At 38.2% G+C, this 20775-nt stretch overlaps 1 pseudogene; it reads left to right on the top strand.

Annotated features, from left to right (window-relative positions):
* LOC119523987 overlaps positions 1-20775 on the top strand; it is a 123363-nt pseudogene that overhangs the window by 6361 nt on the left and 96227 nt on the right.

The raw sequence follows: 20775 nt of genomic DNA, 5'->3' as shown, positions 1-20775 counted from the left end.
CTGCCATCTTCCCTGGAAGATCTCTTTGTGGTTTTGTTGTGCGTTTCCCTAATGGCTAATGATGTTGAGCATCTTTCATGTGCTTGTTGGCCATTTGTATATCTTCTTTGGAAGGGCAAAGTACTTTTTCACAGAAGATCTACAAGTGGCCAGTGGATATAGGAAAAAATATTTAGAGCCCCTGATAACAGGATAAATTTGATTTAAAAGAGGAATGAAATACCATTTTCCTCCCACAGGGTTTATGAGGATGAAGAAGAATGGGTACTTACACTGCTGCTGGAAGTTAGATGCCTTGTGATTTTTCAACTAGGTGATTTGGCACAAGTATCACATCTTAAAAATACGTAATTAGAGAAATTTAAAATACGTAATTAGAGAAATGTAAAATACAATTGTTTTCTCAGCACTGCTTAAAATAGCAATATATTAAGATTCCATATAGTAGATTTTATAAATAAATTGCACTGTGTCTATAGGGTGAAATGATAATACAACCATTAAAGATACCACAGCTACAGATATTTGTTCACATTCAAAGATGTACTTTAGTGGCTCATTGAAGTAGGAATAAAAGATCAGTTTGAGTATATGTAACACAAACAGACTATAGTCTTGTGTTAGGCAAAAAATATGCACAAAATGAGATATTTTGGGCCTTTGTATTATAAATGAATTTTTTTCCTTTTTTCTTATTTGTGTTTTCTAAAGTAAGAATACTGGTATACAATTCTAGTTAAAGCTTATTAATAATGAAATCATACTTGGAAAGAATAGGAATATAAGTCTCACATAGGCAAAAATAATCTTCCAGTTTTATTAATTATTTTGGATTTTTTTTGAGGATTGGTATCTTCTGCCTTAGATTGTGTTAGGTATACATATTATTATATACACATTTTTAGTTATATATACTAATTACATATATATAATTGATTATAGGTTAATCATAGTATTTCTCTGTACTTACAAAATTTTAGCTGTGTCCTTATGAAAATAAAAAATAAAAAGCAGAAAATATAAATGATTATTCCTATTGCAAAAGTATTGCTTTAATTTATAAAGTTTTCTTTAAAAATATTGTGCTCTCCAACTGTATTTATCCATTATTTGAGCCATTCTTGCATCTATTTTTTTCATCAAACATAGCCTCAACACCTGTTATACAGCAGACAGATTTTTCTATGAGGATCTTTTTATCCTTAAAAACTTCAAGTTTACCTGCCTAGTCTGAGCAGGTTGAGAAATTTAAAACTGAAGTATTAAGACTTTATGTGAATTGAAGTTTTTCCTCTCTCCCTTCACGCAAAAGCATTTCTGAAAGTAGGAAATTGTAAAAAGCCTTTGATTGCCTTCTAAAAATGTGTAACATTAAATATTAATATTAATCATTGGAAATACGTGACTTACATACATTGTATGCTTCTAAATATTGAATAAAATGAGTTATACCTAATCATTTAAATTCTGAGTTTCCTTTGGCTGAGTTAAAGTTTCTTGAAAACTAAAGTAACAATTACTTTATCCTTTTAATTCCTTTTGTTGTTGTTTTATTTCAGCCCTCTTTCCCCATAACACTTTTAAGAACTAAACTTTATTCAAATGCTGACCAAATGACTTGAACTTCAGTAAACCTGTTGTATGTACCATATTTCTCTTAATGTAAGGCACTGTGGATTGTGAGATGTCTCACTGAAGATGTCCTATTGTTTTATGTATCAATAAATAATTTTTTTAAATGCAGCTAACTGTGGTTGTAAGACATCATCAATGTTAAGTTGCATTCCAATGTCAGAGCTATTAAAATGTGAGAAAATGAGCATCTTTGAATCATGGAAATACTCTTTTTCTCTAATTCTTAATACATACCTGCAAAATAAGTATAATTGTATCATTTTACTTAGTTGAAATGTTATCATGGTTCAGTAGGAATAATAATTTTGGCTAACATTTAATGAGCTGTTTTTTCTGCCAGAACCTGTTATAAAGACTTTGTATAGATTCTGTTTTAAGCATCTCACTGGTGTCCTGTGACATAGCTACTATTTTTCTCCCCATTTTCCTGGTAAGGAAGTGGAAGCACAGAAAGGCTGATAGCTAATAAGTCACAGAGTTAAAATAGGATTCCAATCCAAGTTGGGCTGAATCCAAAAGCCATGCTCTTTCATTAATGTAGTAAGTAATATGTGCTAACAAATAATAAACTTCAGAAGAAAATCAGTCTTTGTTTTGAAGGCATAGGAGTAACATGCTCTTTAATGTTTACAAATACACTAATAATTGTACATCTTGAGATAGTGACTGTAAGTTCCTAAAAAGTCCTCTCCCTTTTATAGGACCGCTCTGCATCTGGCCTGTGCCAATGGCCATGCAGAAGTGGTAACTCTCCTGGTAGAGAGAAAGTGCCAGCTGAACCTCTATGACAGTGAACAAAGAACAGCTCTGATGAAGGTATGTAGTGGCCAACTGTTTCAGCATGAGATGGATTTGACTTAAATATTTAGTATTCAAACAGATTCGTATAACTAATCGGTGAAATATTTGGACTGTTTGTTCTTAATTCCTAGAATTTGAAGTCTGTTTCTCCTTCTAATACTGACAGGCTGTACAATGCAAGGAAGAGGAATGTGCAACCATTCTGCTACAACATGGTGCTGACCCAGATACTATGGATGCCGGTGGCAACATGGCTCTCCACTATGCTGTCAGTGCTCAGCATATACCAATAGTAGCCAGACTGCTTTCATACAATGCAAATATTGAGGCAAGAAACAAGGTAGAGGTCTACTAGCTTCATTTACAAAATATTTGAACTAAATTTATTTTCATCTTGATGTAAGTAGGGTCTATTTTACATATTTGGTTTGGAAACAGGCTTTATTAAAATAAACTAGACAAAAGCATTTTACAATAAATAGAATTCTTGCTGCTTTTAACAGTTCCTGTTTTATAAAAAATGTTTATATAAAAGTGATTTATCTTTCAGTGACCAAGACTTAATTTAAAAGAGAAAAAAAAGGAAAAGAAAAAGGAGCGAACAATCAGAAATATTCAGATCAATTTGGAAATTTAGTAATTGAGGGAAAATATCAAGAGAAGATTTTTTTTTTCAGTTTTTATGTTTAGGCAAGGTGCTCTTCAATTCTGTGGATGATAATTCTCAATTTGGAAAAGGGTGAGTTGTAAACTTGCCTAGAGATCAGTTTTAGGCAGTCTGTGAGGAAATCAAATTGAATGAATTGAGCAATGAGACAGAAAAACAAATAATTAACTGACATCCTATTCTAGCAGAAATCGCCGCTTAGATAAGAGTCTAACCTCTGCTCTCAAATCTTGAATGTCTTGATGGGAATCTGGGAGGAAAGGATTTTATGCACAATGAAATTAAGGTACAGTTTGAGTTTACTAGACTCTGTTCCACTGCTACCCAGGAAAATTATATCCAGTTTTTGTTATGTACTCTATTACTTACTCTTTCCTTTTCTGGCCAGATCTCCAAATTATAAAGGGAATTGGCCATGCAAATGTGAGACGAAACTGAAGTGATCTTTTTTAAGGTTTTAAATTCACTTGAGAAAATAGGTAATTTTGTAAATTATAAATTGTTTTTACTAATTTTCAGGATGACTTCACACCACTTTTACTTGCTGTAGATGAAAACAAACAGCAAATGGTGGAATTTTTAGTAAAGAAAGGAGCAAATATACATGCAGTTGATAAGGCAAAAAGGTCCAGTAGTTCTTTCTTTTTTAAACTTCAGTGGTGGTCTAGAGTGGTAAGAACCACTCATGTCAGAGAGATTGAATTAATAAGAAAAGGATTAACATATGATTATTTTTATATGGTGAAAAATATCAACACAAATCATCAGGTAGTAGAAAAGTAGTTTTTCTGATGGGGCAACATGAAATCCAGGATGTAGCAGGATTTCATATTCCTTTATGATATTGGTTGATGTTTGTGATTTATAATCTGTTTTTTTGTCATATGATCTCAAAGTAATGATTTTGTAAATTACAGACTCTAATTTTTATTTTACTTTATGATGCAATACTGAATTTCTCTTTTTAATGTTTTTTATTGTGAAGTATAACACATATACAAAAAGATGATGACTTTCAAAGTACGATTTAACAAATAGTTATAGAGCAAATTTCAAAGAATATTATGGATTAGTATTCCACCCTTTCAGTTATTTCCTTATTGTGAAATATAATGTAAATATAGAAATTGAAAACTTTCAAAGTATAGTTTAACAAGTTGTTATAGAGCAAAGTTCAAAGCATGTTTTATTTTACAGTTCCACCATGTCAGTTATTTCCTTCTAGCTATTCTAGTAACCTAGAAACTAAAAAAAATTGTATACAGATTCAGTATTCGTAAACCTTTGTTAAATCCTGTCTTGTCGGTTGATTACCGTCTCAGTCTTCAGGGATATCTGTGCAGTGACCAGCATAACTTGTTCATATTAAAAAGGGGTGTCAGCATTATGGAGAAGGGGCATGCATCTGGTTGATGTTCTTCGAGAGGCTGTTGCCTCTGGGGTTTTAGGATTTATCTGGCATAGGAACAGTCTGGGGGATTCAAGTTTCTGAAAAGTAAACTTAGTGAAACTTTTATAGAGTCTTAGATAGGGATCTAGGTATTCTTGAGTATTTTTGGACTACTGTTGATTAGGGTTTGGCATACTGTGGGCATTTGGACTATCTGCCTGGAACTTGCATAAGAGTAACCTCCAAGATAGCCTCTTGACTCTATTTGAAATCTCTTAGCCACTGAAACCTTATTTTGTTACTTTTTATCCCCCTTTTGGTCAAAAAAGCATTATCCATCGCTCAATGGCAGGGCCTGACTCATTCCTAGGAGTCACGTCCCATGTCGCCAGGGAGATTCACTCCCCTGGGAGTCATGTCCTACAACGGGGGTAGGTTAATGAATTTATTTGCAGAATTGGGCTTAAAGAGAAAAAGGCCATATCTGAAACGCAAAGAGGTTCTCTGGAGGCGAATCCTAGGCATAATTATAGGTAGGCTTAGCTTCCTCTTTACAGCCATTAGTTTCACTAGAGTAAGCCTCTAGATCAGGAGCTTGACTTATTAAGTAGGGGGTTCCTAATTTCATGTAACACATATTCTGTCCAAGATAAACAATCAGTGTCTCACATTATCTTACTTAGTTGTACACAGTCATTGTCACTGTCAAATTTTTAAACATTTATCATAACCCCAAATACGCCAAAGCTCTTATCAGCCCCTGGTTATTTAACCCTGGTATTACTATGGTACTGGTAAGGTATTCCTATTAAATATAGTCTATACTATTCATATATAGTCTATAATGTGCAATATGTAGTTTTTCCCATATACTATTCTGTTGTTAACTCTTTGTACCCGTGTCATACCTTAGAAGTAGATCATGCAAGCACTTGTGGGATACATACCTTTAAACAAACCCTTTCAATCATGTTTGCCTTCCATGTGGCACTGAATACTTACAGTCTCAATAATGAACAATCATCACCCCTGTCCATTCCCATACATTTAAGTTCACTGTTATTAACATGTCTGTACATACTAGATTATCATTCCCCCTTCACTAGCTTCTGTCTATGTCCAGGTCTCCAATATTCTGCATTATAAGACACTGATTTTACATTGTTCAGGGAGTTCATAGTAGTGGTAACATACAATATCTCTCCTTTTGTGTCTGACTTATTTCACTCAGCATTATGTCTTCAGGGTTTGTGCCGGTTTGAGTGTACTGTGTCCCCCAAATGCCATTATCTTTGTAGTCTTGTGTGGAGCAGAAGTCTTGGTGCTGGTTGGATTTGCTTGGAGTGTGCCCCACCCAGCTGTCGGTGATAATTTTGATGAGATGGTCCCATGGAGGCGTGGCCCCGCCCATTCAGGGTGGGCCTTGATCGGTGGAGCTATATAAATAAGCTGACTTGGGAGGAGGAAACTGAGTGCAGCTGGGAGTGATGTTTTGAAGAGGAGCAAGCTTGCTAGAGAGGAACGTCCTGGGAGAAAGCCGTTTTGAGGCCGGAGCTTTGGAGCAGATGCCAGCTGCCTTCCTAGCTAGTAGAAGTTTTCCGGACGCCATTGGCCATCCTCCGGTGAAGGTACCTGATTGCTTGGACACTTTGTGGCCTTAAGACTGTAACTATGTAGTGAAATAAACCCCCGTTTTTATAAAAGCCTGTCCATCTCTGGTGTTTTGCATTCTGCAGCATTAGCAAACTAGAACAGATTTTGGTACCAGAGAAGTGAGGTGCTTTTGCTGCTGAGTTTGCAGATACCAAACATGTTGGAATGGCTTTTTAAATGGATAAGGAGGAGTTTCTGGAAGAGTTGTGAGGAGCTTGATAGAAGAGGCCAAAGCTGCTTTAAAGAGACTGTCTGTGGAAATACGGACTCTAAAGATACTTCTGATGAGGACTTGAGCAGAAATGATGAATGTGTTGTTGCAAACTGGAAGAAAGGTGATCCTTATTTTAAAGTGGCACAGAATTTGGCAAAATTGAGTCCTGGTGTCAGATGGAAGCAACAACCTGGAATACTTAGCTGAGGAGATCTCCAGACTACGTGTGGAGGACGTATCCTGGCTTCTCCTTGCAGCTTATAGTAAAATGCGAGCAGAGAGAGATAAACTTAGAACTGAACTCTTGGGTTCAAAGAAACCAGAAGTCGATGGCTTGGAAAATTACAGGCTTCCAGGGGGTGGAATCCCAGAAGCTACAGCCCAACGTAAGGATGTAACCAAACATGGAACCCAGTCGCCATTTCAGTACAAGCCAAGATTGGAGATGGAATTATCCAGAAAGGATTTGTGGAAACTCCTGTTGTCTGATGGCTTTGACCCCTGCATGCTTCATGCAAAGCCAACAGAATTTTTGCGAGATCTTTATAGACAGAGCCATTGCCGGTCTGGACTGGAGGAGACAGACAAGGAAAAAATTAAAGGAAAAATCTCTTCAAAGACAGAGCCATGGAGGTTGAGGTCTGGAGTCAGGAGGTCTAGGGCTGAGAGAGCGGAGCAGCCCACATGCAGGGAAAGGGTGAGTTTGCCCTGGAGGTCGAGGGCGGGCCTTCCGCCTCGTTGCTCAGGAAATGTCCTGCCACCCCAAGCCCCAAAGAGGGTGGAGCACATTCCCAGGGAATTGGGGAGAGCCTGGCTGCCACCACGCTGTTCTGAAGGGGTTGAGCGTGTGCCCCGGAGATGGAAGGGAATCCGGGAGCTGCCCCGATGTTTGAGGAGGGTGGGGCCGAGAAGGTGGTCTCCCCAATGTGTGGATATGTTGGAGCACTCACCCAAGCATTTGGAGAGGAAACAGCTGCCAAAAAGGCCCTTGGGAAGGGTTAGGCTCCTGCTCTCTCAAGCCCCAAGGATGCAACATTGTTCTGTAAATGACTCTCAGACTTTGAAATCTAATGGAGTTTGTCCTGCAGGTTTTAGGAACTGTTTTGGTCCTGTTAACACTGTTTTCCTTACTGTTACTCCTTATAGCAATGGAAATGTTTATCCTATGAATGTTCTTCCTTTGTATATTGGAAGCACATAACTTGTTCTAGGTTCACAGATCCACAGCTAAAGAAAGATTGTGCCTTGGGACTGACCATGCCTAAATTGATTTTGATGGGGTTTTGTACTTAACTTTTGTTACTGAAATGGTTTAAGTTTTTGTGATATTGTGATGAAATGAATGTATTTTGTATTTGGAAAGGTAATGTCATTTTGGGGTCCAGGGGGTGGAATGTGCCGGTTTGAGTGTATTGTGTCCCCCAAATGCCATTATCTTTGTAGTCTTGTGTGGGGCAGAAGTCTTGGTGCTGGTTGGATTTGCTTGGAGTGTGCCCCACCCAGCTGTCGGTGATAATTTTGATGAGATGGTCCCATGGAGGCGTGGCCCCGCCCATTCAGGGTGGGCCTTGATCGGTGGAGCTATATAAATAAGCTGACTTGGGAGGAGGAAACTGAGTGCAGCTGGGAGTGATGTTTTGAAGAGGAGCAAGCTTGCTAGAGAGGAACGTCCTGGGAGAAAGCCGTTTTGAGGCCGGAGCTTTGGAGCAGATGCCAGCTGCCTTCCTAGCTAGTAGAAGTTTTCCGGACGCCATTGGCCATCCTCCGGTGAAGGTACCTGATTGCTTGGACACTTTGTGGCCTTAAGACTGTAACTATGTAGTGAAATAAACCCCCGTTTTTATAAAAGCCTGTCCATCTCTGGTGTTTTGCATTCTGCAGCATTAGCAAACTAGAACAGGGTTCATCATGTTGTCATATGTTTCAGGACCTCATTCCTTCTTACTGCTGCACAGTATTCCATCATACGTATATACCACATTTTGTTTATCCACTCGTCTGATGAAGGAGACTTGGGTTGCTTCCACCTTGGGAAATTGTGAACAGTGCCACTATGAACATTGGTGTACAAATGTCTGTTCATGTGACTGCTTTCAGGTCTTCTGGGTATATACTGAGAAGTGAAATTGCTGAATTGTAGGGTAACTCGATATCTGGTTTTCTGAGGAATCACCAAACTGTCTTCCACAGTGACTGTACCATTATACATTCCCACCAGCAATGAATAAGAGTTCCAATTTCTCCACATCCTTTCCAGCATCTGTAGTTTCCTGTTTGTTTAACAGTAGCCATTCTTGTTGGTATGAAATGGTATCTCATTGTAGTTTTGATTTGCATTTCCCTAGCAGCTAGTGAAGATGAATGTTTTTTCATGTGTTTTATAGCTATTTGTATTTCCTCTTCAGAGAAATGTCTTTTCATATCTTTTGCCCATTTTATAATTGAGCTGTTTGTACTACTGTTGTTGAGTTGTAGGATTTCCTTATATATGCTGGATATCAGTCTCTTATCAGATATATGGTTTCCAAATATTTTCTCCCATTGCATTGGCTGCCGCTTTACTTTTTTCACAAATTCCTTTGAGGTACAGAAGCTTTTTGGTTTTGAGGAGCTCCCATTTATCTATTTTTTGTTGCTTATGCTTTGGGTGTAAGATCTAAGAAGTAACCTCCCAATACTACATCTTGAAGATGTTTCCCTACATTATCTGTTAAGAGTTTTATGGTGCTGTCTCTTATATTGAGATCTTTGATCCATTTTGAGTTAATTTTTTGAAAAGGGTGTGAGGTATGGGTTCTCTTTCATTCTTTTGGATATGGCTATCCAGTACTCCCAGCTGATTTGTTGAAGAGACTGTTGTGTCCCAGTTCAGTGGATTTGGGGTCCATATCAAAAATCAGTCAACCATTGATCTGGGGGTCTATTTCTGAACTCTTGATTTGATTCCATTGATTTATATGTCTATCTTTGTGCCAGTACCATGCTGTTTTGACTACTGTGGCTTTATAGTAGGCTTTAAAGTCTGGAAGTGTAAGCCCTCCTACTTGGTTCTTTTTTTTTTTTTTTTTAATGTTTTTGGCAATTTGAGGCCCCATTCCCTTCCAAATAAATTTAATAACTAGCTTTTCCAAGTCTAAAAAGGTTTTGGAATTTTGATTGGAATTGCGTTGATCTGTAGATCAGTTTGGGTAGACTTGACATCTTAGTGATGTTTATTTAGCCTTCCTATCCATGAACATGGAAATTTTCCACCTATTTGGGTTCTTTTTTATTTCTTTAGTAAAGTTATGTAATTTCCTGTGTAGCAGTCTTTTACGTCCTTGGTTAACTTTATTCCTATGCACTTGATTCTTTAAATTGCTACTGTGAATTGAATTTTTTCTCGAGTGTCCCTTCATTAGGTTATTTCTAGTATATAGGAACATTACTGACTTTTGCACAGTAATCTTGTATCCTGCCAATTTGCTGAATTTGTTTACTAGCTCAAGTACCGTTGTCGTCAATTCCTCAGGATTTTCCAAATATACGATCATATCATCTGCCAATAATGACAGTTTTACTCCTTCATTTCCAATCTGGATGCCTTTTATTTCTTTGTCTTGCCAGATTGCTCTGGCTAGAACTTCTAGCACAACATTGAATAACAGTTATGACAGTGGCCATCCTTGTCTCATTCCTGATCTTAGGGGGAAGGCTTTCAGTCTCTCATTGTTGAATACTATGCTGACTGTGGGTGTTTCATATATGACCTTTATCATATTGAGGAAGTTTCCTTCAATTTCCTATCTTTTGAAGTGATTTTATCAAAAAAGGATGCTGAATATTGTCAAATGTTTTTTCAGCATCTATTGAGATGATCACTTGATTTTTCCCTTTTAATTTTTTAATATGTTGTGTTACATTATATAATATTACAGAAGAAAGAATAAGTGAACTAGAAGTCAAAGCAATTGAAAGTGAATGCATCAGAGAACAAATGGTGAAAAAAATCAAAAATTTGAAATGCATCTCAGGGAAATGATAGACAACATGAAGTGCACAAATATAAGAATTATTGTGTCCCAGAAAGAGAAGAGAAGAATGAAAAAAGGGCTAGGAAGAGTATTTGAAGACATGGTTGGGGAAAACTTCCCAACCCTTCTAAAAAACATAAATATGCAAAACCAAGATGCCCAAAGAACCCCTAATAGAGTAAATCCAAATGAACCCACTCTAAGACATATACTAATCAGATTGTCAAATGTTGAAGAGAAGGGGAAAGTCCTGAATGCAGCAAGAGAAAAGTGATTCACCACATACAAGGGAAAGCTCATAAGACTAAGTACTGACTACTCAGCTGGCACCACAGAGGTGAGAAAGCATTGGTATGACATATTTAAGATACTGAAAGAGACCAATTCCCAGACAGGAATTCTTTATCTAGCTAAGCTCTCCTTCAGAATTGAGGGAGAGTTTAACATTTTCACAGACAAGCACATGCTGAGAGAACTTGTTAACAAGAGATGTGCTGTGCCGGTTTGAATATATTGTGTCCCCCAAAAGCCATTATCTTTGATGTAATCTTGTGTGGGCAGGTGTTATCAGTGTTGATTAGATTGTAATTCTTTGAGTGTTTCTTTGGAATGTGCCCCACCCAGCTGTGGGTGATGACTCTGATTGGATAATTTCCATGGAGGTGTTGCTCCACCCATTTGGGGTGGGTCTTAGTTGAGTCACTGGAGCCATATAAATGAGCTGACAGAGAGAGGGAACTCAGTGCAGCTGTGAGTGATGTTTTGAAGAGGAGCTACAGCCAAGAGGGACACTTTGAAGAAAGCACAGGAGCTGCAGATGAGAGACAGTTTGAAGATAGCTGTTGAAAGCAGACTCTTGCCCCAGAGAAGCTAAGAGAGGACAGATACCCCAAGTGCAACAAAGAGTGACATTTTTGAGGAACTGCAGCCTAGAGAGGAATGTCCTGGGAGAAAGCCATCCTGAAACCAGAACTTTGGAGCAGATGCCAGCCACATGCCTTCCCAGCTAACAGAGGTTTTCCGGATACCATTGGCCATCCTCCTGTGAAGGTACTCAATTGCTGACGTGTTACCTTGGGCACTTGATGGCCTTAAGCCTGTAACTGTGTAACCAAATAAATCCCTGCTATAAAAGCCAGTCCATTTCTGGTGTTTTGCATTCTGGCAGCATTAGTAAACTAGAGCACCTGCCCTGCAAGAAATACTAAAGGGATTTCTACTGGCTGAGAAAAAGAAAGGAGAGAGAGGTCTGAAGACAGGCACAAAACTGAAGAGTATTAGTAAGGGTAACTTAAATGGAAGAGAAAGAGAGAGGGAAAATATATCTGGGAACTAAAATCCAAAGGATAAGATGGTTGATTCAATAACTGCCTTCACAGTAATAACACTGAATGTGAATGAATTAAGCTCCCAATTAAAAGATAGTGATTGGAAGAATGGATTAAAAAGTATGATCCATTGATATGCTGTTTACAAGAGACCTATCTTAGATGCAGTGACACAAAGAGATTGAAAGTGAAAGGATGGAAAAATATTCCATGCAAGTAGGAGCCAAAAGAAAGCAGGGGTAGCAATATTAATATCAGATAGAATAGACTTTAAATGCAAAGATGTCATAAATGACAAAGAAGGGCACTATATATTAATAAAAGGGACAATTCACCAAGAAGAAATAGCAATCATAAATGTTAATGCACCCAATTAAGGTGCTCCCAAAGTATATGAGACAAACATTGGCAAAACTGAAGGGAGCAGTAGATGTTTCTGCAATAATTGTGGGAGACTTCAATACACCACTCTCTTCTATAGGTAGACTAACCAGACAGAGAGCCAATAAGAAAATTGAGAATGTAAACAATGTGATAAAAGAATTAGACTTAACAGACATTTGTAGAGCGTTACATCCCAAAGTAGCAGGATATACATTCTTTTCTAGTACTCATGGAATGTTCTCAAGGATAGATCATATGCTGGGGTACAACAAGCCTCAATAAATTTAAAAAGATTGAAATTATTCATAGCACGTTCTCTGACCGTAATGGAATGGAGCTAGAACTCAATAACCATGGAGGGGTGGTTCAACATGAGAAAACACTGAATTTTTTAATTCTCACATAGTATTAACCTCTGCTTCTTATATACTTTTCCTTAAAAGGTGCTATATTAAAACATAAATATTGAAAGTCATTTTTTCTTTTGGATGACTGCTTTAACTTGCTTACTTTGAATGATACTGACATTAGGTTATTGCTACTTGACTATGACTCTTTCTAGTTATTATGGGCTCATCATTTTTTATCTTTTTTTCATTTCTAGTATCTTAAAGCTGTTTTTATTTTTAAATGATATGGGCAGAGGGCAGGAAAATTGCTTTCATTAAATAATCTTTTCCTTTAATGAAGACGAGACATAGGTGGTCGATAAAGAGAAAAGAGATGGGCTTTAGATGCACTGAAGACTGAGTTTAATTCCTGGTTTTCCTACTTGGTAGGGTTGTGACCTTGGGAACATTACTTACCATCACCAAATATATTTTCTGATATGAAAGGGAGGATACTAATATATGCTTCAATGGTGCTTGTAAGTTAGAATATATGTATATTTATATATATGGCATTTAATTCAATGCCTACCACTTGCTCATCAGCATCATTAATATAACTACTGTGACTGTTATTATTACCATTATTATTAATGTTTTTATTTTAAGCCTGCAAAGCTTTCACTTATCCCTAGTTGAATTTGAATTACAATGTGTTAACTATATCAGAATAGGGAAGAAATGAAGAATCCTTCCTTTAAATCTTCACCTACTTCAGATAAGTGACCTCAATATAGTTTCTTGTCCATCAAGGGACTTTAAATTATCTACTACTATTACCACAGTGGGACAAGCTTCCTTTTGCTTTTTCCCTTCCTTATAGCCTTGGAGGTAATTTATGAAGATAATCACATGAGCAACCAAGATGTTTATGTCTGTTAGTGTCTGTACCTAGTCACTGCTCTACAGACAGGGAAAATATTAGCTTGGTAAAGTATATATCAAATTAGCTGTTTAAGTAGTTTAATTAAAGTTCTTGAGGGTGAAGTTGTCTTTCTCTTATTTTAGAACAGCCCTCATGCTTGCTGTCAATTTTGAATCACCAAATATAGTCAGTCTTCTTCTTCAGAAAGGTGTTGATGTCTTTTCTTGAGACTCCCGTGGATGGACTGCAGAAGAATATGCTCTTTTTAATGGTGATAATATGTAAGTGTTTTTATTGTATGCTAGTTATTAGTAATCAGTGAGTTTAAGGTAATCATAACTGTTACCAAGAAAACTGGTGAGGCAGATTTTATAGTTTGGTTCAGGATGTTTTAGAATGGCTGTGAGTTAGTTCATGTCAGCAGCCAGAAACTATAGAAGCAGCAAAGTGCATTCTGAGGCTAGACAAGTTAGAAGGAGCAGTGAATGCCACATTCTTGATGGGAAGAGGTAAGGCTCAGGATTTTTAAGAACTCTATTCTTAGTGCTCCTAAATTTTATCAATTTTATTCCAAGTATCACCTTTATGCATGGGGTACAAATACGGTCACATCTTGGATTTTTCTAATTAATTATTTGAGTCTTGAAATGTCCAGGTTTGCAGTAAATCCTCTCTTTCCCCTTGGTGCTATCACCTATCCCCACCCCGTTGAATTTTCCAAGAATCCAGTGGGATTTACTAAGTCCAAAAAACACAATCTTCTTTCACAAGTCAACTGGAGGAAAGAAGGACATTCTAGTGTTTCCGTTGCTTCTGTTGCTGCAGTGTTGCTGTTGAAGTCTGGTCCTACAGTCCAGTCATGATTGACCTTTCCTGCAAGGATGTCTTTGCTGATCCAGACCCCTCACAGTCTTCAGTGGTGACCCACACTTAGTCTTCAGAGTTACAACTTTTTTTTGGTTCACATGTGCTAATATGCTCAGCCTTTGTCCTGCCCTGGCTGCTGGACCTTCTAGCTTTAACTGCATACTTAGTAAGCAAACTGATATTCCCCTTTCTCTTCCCCCAGTATGTTGTGTGGAGCCTAGATCATCGTGGTGAATTACTCTTTGAGGCCCGAGTTTGCCTTTTCTGCCAACAGATACTAGTTGGAACCATTCTGATTGTCAGAGAGGTTCATATAATCCTGCAGGAAGAGATCAGAGTTTCCTTTCATCTTTGCTTCTAAATCTGTACCCCAAGGCCCCTTTAGTCCTGTGGAACACTTTTAGGCTGCTGAAAGTCCCATATCGTCTTTCCCCAGAGTAGTAGTGGGTGCCAACTTGTTTAGATTCCATAATTAAGGTCAGCCCCTCAAGTGATCTATTTCCATAATAATGAAAATCTCCCAAGGACTTGCATCTTCACATCAACTTTTCAAAGCTTGCATAAGTTTCAAATTCTGCCTCACAAGGCGGCCATTCAGCAGAGTTCTCTGGATCTATGATAGGTTAGTTGGACTTAGGAGAGCTAAGTCTCCTCCATGACACATCAGTATCCATGTATTAAAGAAGGGTTACATCTTCCAAGACAATAGAAGATAAACATGGAAATTAAGCATCGTTCTAATAAAGAGCAGAGTTTGGGTTGGTAAAGAATGAATAGTAGTCCAGGCCAGGTCCTGACCTCTATTAGTTTTCTGCCCTTGGTGTGATTAACTACAATAACAGGTGCCAATTATGTTATCTAATTTATTGAGGTAGTATATTTATAATATAAGCATATTTATAATATAAGCATATTTATTTACAAGTTATATAGTAGCTAAGATGCTCTGAAATTACAAACCACAAGGAATATCCAAAATTAGGTCTTAATAAAATTTTTTGAAAACTGCAATATTTGTATGTTTAAACTTATGAGAAAACTGCATTGGGTTTTAGTTGAGATACCAAAATAGTTTCAGCAATAAAGTTCAAGACACATTATTCCATTGCTTAACTATTTCTGAGCAGTGTTTTGTATATTAGCCCATTAAATCCTCATAACACTTGGTGAAGTGGGACAGAAAGATCCCTGGTTTGTAGAGGAAGACATTGAGCCTCAGAGCAGGGACTTGTCTAAGAACAAATAGTTTGTGTTGCAGAGCTAGGACTGCTGCTGAGTGTAGGAAAATTTCCACTGTGTCGCACTAACTCCAGCTAATTTACTGCCCTGAATTCAGGACCACTTCACCTTATTTTTATTTTTTTCTTCTTTAATTAAATGCTTAATAAAAAGTTTGCAGAGCTTGTATTTTGTAGTATATGGGACAATTAAAGTTCTGATTTTCTTAGCTCTGTCATCATCTGAATCTTTTGAGAATCATTTAATGTATGTAACAAATGTTCTTTATATGAGCATGAAAGTAGTAATATTATCCATTTTTTTTATAAATAGCAGTCGCCAACTGATTTCTGAGTATAAAGAAAAAAAGCTACCTATGAGTTCTTCTCAAAATAATAATCCAGGTAAGACTTCTGACAGTGGAATTATGCTTCATGGTTCTATCATAGATAAAGAAAATCAGAGCAAGAAAGTTTTGATATAATGAAAGAGCAAGTTAACAAATCAATGTGTAAATTTGTGTGTTTTTTCTTGCTTAATAGTCTAGAATTCAGAATTTTTTAAGAAGTTAATTGTAAGCAGGTTATATTCTGAAACAGTATATTGTCTGAAAAGAAATTTACTTATTTAATCATGGCCCCTGAAATCCCATATATGTTTCTGTAAATAAGAAAAAAGAATTTTAAGTTAGAATGTTGTATATTTCCTGTATAATCACATCACAACAAATTGGAAACATTGTGAAAATGGGTATTTTATTTTATTTTTGCAACAAATGGATTATATTTAGTAAATGAATATTAGTTATTGCATAGTGATTTGCATCACTGAAAAAAAAAAAACTGTCTTTAAAATAGGAACTCAGCACCACCTTACGGGTACCATAAACAAATGACCAATCAGTAAGAACTGAAAAACTTAGTATGCTCTAACACCAGTACATGTTTTTTTAAAGACACCTACTGATAGTACAGAAGTCAGAAAAGCAAGTCCTTTTTGAGACACTGCTTATTTTACATTTTGTCATACCGCCAAGACCTCACTATATTGGCTCCATTTTTCATATAAATTAAAACACAGTGAGATATATTGACCTCATTAGAACAAGACACTTTCTCCTATCTTTTGGATAATTTTCATGATTTAGTAACTTTGTAAATTTATTAGAACAAGTTGCTTTATTGCCTTCGGCCAAAAGATTAGCATAAAAATATCAAGTAGCCCAACTGTGGATTCAGCAAATTATAATAAAATGACAAAAGCATTTCACAATAACAGAATGCTACAGTGAAAGTTGGGCCTGATGTGGCATCTAGTGTAGTGTACAATCTGAACTGCAAGAAGACCCCTTTAATTTAGTGAACAGTTGTCAAAGAACTTCTGTGAGTTGGATTTTGGAAGTTGCAGTAGACACAAAAATGAAATAGACAGTTTTGATCTTCAGGTGCTCAGAATAGAATAGAACTGTTCTGTGGTTTTTCAATAGAATTTAAAAAAATACTTATTCATTTATTCCCTTGTCCACTTAAATAACTATCAAGTGTCTTTTAGGTACTAAGCATTATTCTAATGTTGCAGAATACAAACATTTTAAAAACACAGGCCCTGCCCTCCAAGTGCTTGTTATTTTTACTATTTACTATACTTTATGCAGTGCTTACTATGTGCTAGAAGCCCTCTAGAAGCATACAGTTATCATTATCATTTATTAATATGTGTTTGATGTTTGATATGTGCCAGACACTTAAGTCTATGGTGAGGAATTAGAACTTTAAAAAAGTGGGTAGGATTTAAGATAAGCATGCAGAGTGAGTAGAAGTTTGCCAGGTAAGAGGCAGGAGGATGAGGTTTGACAGAAGAAAACAGCTAACTAGACTACATGTTTGGCAGAAGGAACAGCAAGTACAAAGGCTAAGGTGCATGAGAGAACTTTGTATGATTTTTGAGCAGTTCAGTTTTGCTGGTGCATAAAATGCGATGTGGGTATGGTTGGTAATGAGTGTATACGTAACTACAGCAAGCTTATAAGAGACTGTAATACCATGGAAAGGAGTAGGCTTATCCTGTAGACCGTAGGAAGTTTGTCAGCCAGCACGCTAGTGGCTGCAAATAGGAGATGACCTAACTAACAGAGCCTGAACCAACACCAGGGGTGTTTTGGTGGCTCAGTGATGTCATAAAGAACCCAGGGGTTTTCCGCCTTTCAGCTGTGCCATTGTCAGTGTGTTGTTTTTGTCTCCTTTCCTGTTGGCTAATTAGCAACAGCTCCAAGCATCACGTTCTCACTTGACAATATCAAGGCTACAAAGGCTGCTTTTCTTCATGTTTCTTTTAAATAGGGAGAAAACCCACAGTGGGCTTTTCCTAACATTTCTGTGGCTGGATTACATCACATGCCCATCCTGAAGCCAGTCCATGGTAAAAGAAATGTAATTACTGAGATTACTTTTTGGAACTGCAGAGAGGCCACCTTCTTTGGGCACTTGGGGTGATAAATACCCAAACAGAATTGTACATCTCTAGCAAGAAAGAAGAGTAAGGAAAGAATACTGGGTAGGGAGACAGCAGTGTTTGCTGCAGGGATTCACAGAAGCATTTTGAGCAGGGGACTAACAAGATTAGATTTGTGTGCCAGAGCACTCTGATTATGGTATAAAGCAGGGATCAGCAAGCATTTCCTGTAAAGGATAGTATTCTAGTTTGCTAATGCTGCCGGAATGCAAAACACCAGAGACAGATTGGCTTTTATAAAAGGGTTTTTTTTTTGGTTACACAGTTACAGTGTTAAAGCCATCAAATGTCCAAGGTAACACATCAGCAATCGGGTACCTTCACTGGAGAATGGCCAATGGTGTCCGGAAAACTTCTGTTAGCTGGGAAGGCATGTGGCTGGCATCTGCTCCAAAGTTCTGGTTTCAAAATGGCTTTCTCCCAGGACATTCCTCTGTAGGCTGCAGTTCCTCAAAAATGTCACCCTTAGTTGCACTTGGGATATTTGTCCTCTCTCAGCTTCTCTGGAACAAGAGTCTGCTTTCAACAGCCATCTTCAAACTGTCTCTCATCTGCAGCTCCTGTGCTTTCTTCAAAGTGTCCCTCTTGGCTATAGCTCCTCTTCAAAATGTCACTCTCAGCTGCACTGAGTTCCTTCTGTTTGTCAGCTCATTTATATGGCTCCACTGATCAAGGCCCACCCATTCAGGGCCCGGCCAACACCTCCATGGAAATTATCCAGAGTCATCACCCACAGTTGGGTGGGGCACATTCCATGGAAACACTCAAAGAATTACAATCTAATTAACACTGATAGGTCCATCCACAAAAGATTACATCAAAGATAATGGCATTTGGGGGGACATAATACATTCAAACTGGCACATTCCACCCCCTGGACCCCAAAATGACATTATATTTCCATATACAAAATATATTCATCCCACAATATCACAGAAACTTAAATCATTTCAGTAACAATAGTTAAGTACAAAATTCCATCAAAATCAATTATAGGTGTGGTCAGTTCTAAGGCATAATTTTCCTTTAGCTGTGGATCTGTGAACTTAGAACAAGTTAATGTGCTTCCAGTATACAAAGGAGGGACAGTCATAGGGTAAACATTCTCACTGCCAGAAGGAGAAACAGTAAGGAAAACAGGGTTAACAGGACCAAAACAGTTCCTTAAACCTGCAGGACAAACTCCATTAGATTTCAAAGTCTGAGAGTCATTAACAGAACGACGTTGCATTCTTGGGGCTTGAGAGAGCCAGAGTCTAACCCTTCCTAAGGGCCTTTGTGGCAGCCCCTTCCTCTCCAAATGCTTAGGTGAGTTCTCCAACATATCCACACATTGGGGAGACCACCTTCTCGGACCCACCCTTCTCAAATATTGGGGCAGCTCCCAGATTCCCTTCCATCTCCGGGGCACATGCTCAACCCCTTCAGAACAGTGTGGTGGCAGCCAGGCTCTCCCCAATTCCCTGGGAATGTGCTCCATCCTCTTTGGGGCTTGGGATGGCAGAACATTTCCTGAGCATTGAGGCAGAAGGCCCGCACTCAACCTCCAGAGCAGACTCACCCTTTCCATGCATGTGGGCTGCTCCGCTCTCCCAGCCTGAGACTTCTTGACTCCAGACCTCAACCTCCATGGCTCTGTCTTTGAAGAAATTTTTCCTTCAATTTTTTCCTTACCTGTTTCCTCCAGTCCAGACTGACAACAGCTCTGTCTATAAAGAGCTTGCAAAAATTCTGTTGGCTTTGCATGAAGCACACAGGGGTCAAAGCCATCAGACAATAGGACTTTCCACAAATCCTTTCTGCTTAACTCCTTATACAGTCTTGGCTTGTACTGAAATGGTGGCTGGGTTCCATGTTTGGTTACATCTTCATGTTGGGTTGTAGCTTCTGGGGGTCCACCCCCTGGAAGCCTGGAATTTTCCAAACCAGTTTCTGGTTTCTTTGAATCCAAGAGTTCAGTTCTCAGTTTATCTTGCTCCGCTTGCATTGTACTATAAGCTGCAAGGAGAAGCCAGGGTACATCCTCCACATGTAGTCTTGAGATCTCCTCAGCTAAGTATTCCAGGTTTCGCTTTCAAATTCTTTCTTCCGTCTGACACCAGGCCTCAATTTTGCCAAATTCTCTGCCACTTTAAAACAAGGATCGCCTTTCTTCCAGTTTGCAACAACACAGTCATCGTTTCTGTTCAAGGCCTCATCAGAAGTATCTTTAGAGTCCATATTTCCACAAACAGTCTCTTCAAAGCAGTTTCAGCCTTTTCTATCAAGCTCCTCACAGTTCTTCCAGAATCTTCCCCTTATCCATTTAAAAAGCCATTCCAAAATGTTTGGTATTTGCAAACTCAGCAGCACCCCACTCCTGGTACCAAAATCTGCTCTAGTTTGCTAATGCTGCCAGAATGCAAAACACCAGAGATGGGTTGGCTTTTATGAAAGGGGGATTATTTGGTTACACAGTTACAGTCTTAAGGCCATCAAGTGTCCAAGATAACACATCAGCAATCGGCTACCTTCACTGGAGGATGGCCAATGGTGTCCGGAAAACCTCTGTTAGCTGGGAAGGCATGTGGCTGGCATCTGCTCCAAAGTTCTGGTTTCAAAATGGCTTTCTCCCAGGACGTTCCTCTCTAGGCTGCAGTTCCTCAAAAATGTCACCCTTAGTTGCCCTTGGGATATTTGTCCTCTCTCAACTTCTCTGGAGCAAGAGTCTGCTTTCAACAGCCGTCTTCAAACTGTCTGTCACCTGCAGCTCCTGTGCTTTCTTCAAAGTGTCCCTCTTGGCTGTAGCTCCTCTTCAAAATGTCACTCTCAGCTGCACTGGGTTCCTTCTGTTTGTCAGC

The sequence above is a fragment of the Choloepus didactylus genome, chromosome Y (assembly GCF_015220235.1).
Source record: "Choloepus didactylus isolate mChoDid1 chromosome Y, mChoDid1.pri, whole genome shotgun sequence".
NCBI lineage: Eukaryota > Metazoa > Chordata > Mammalia > Pilosa > Megalonychidae > Choloepus > Choloepus didactylus.
This window is presented reverse-complemented; position numbering and strand designations above follow the sequence as displayed.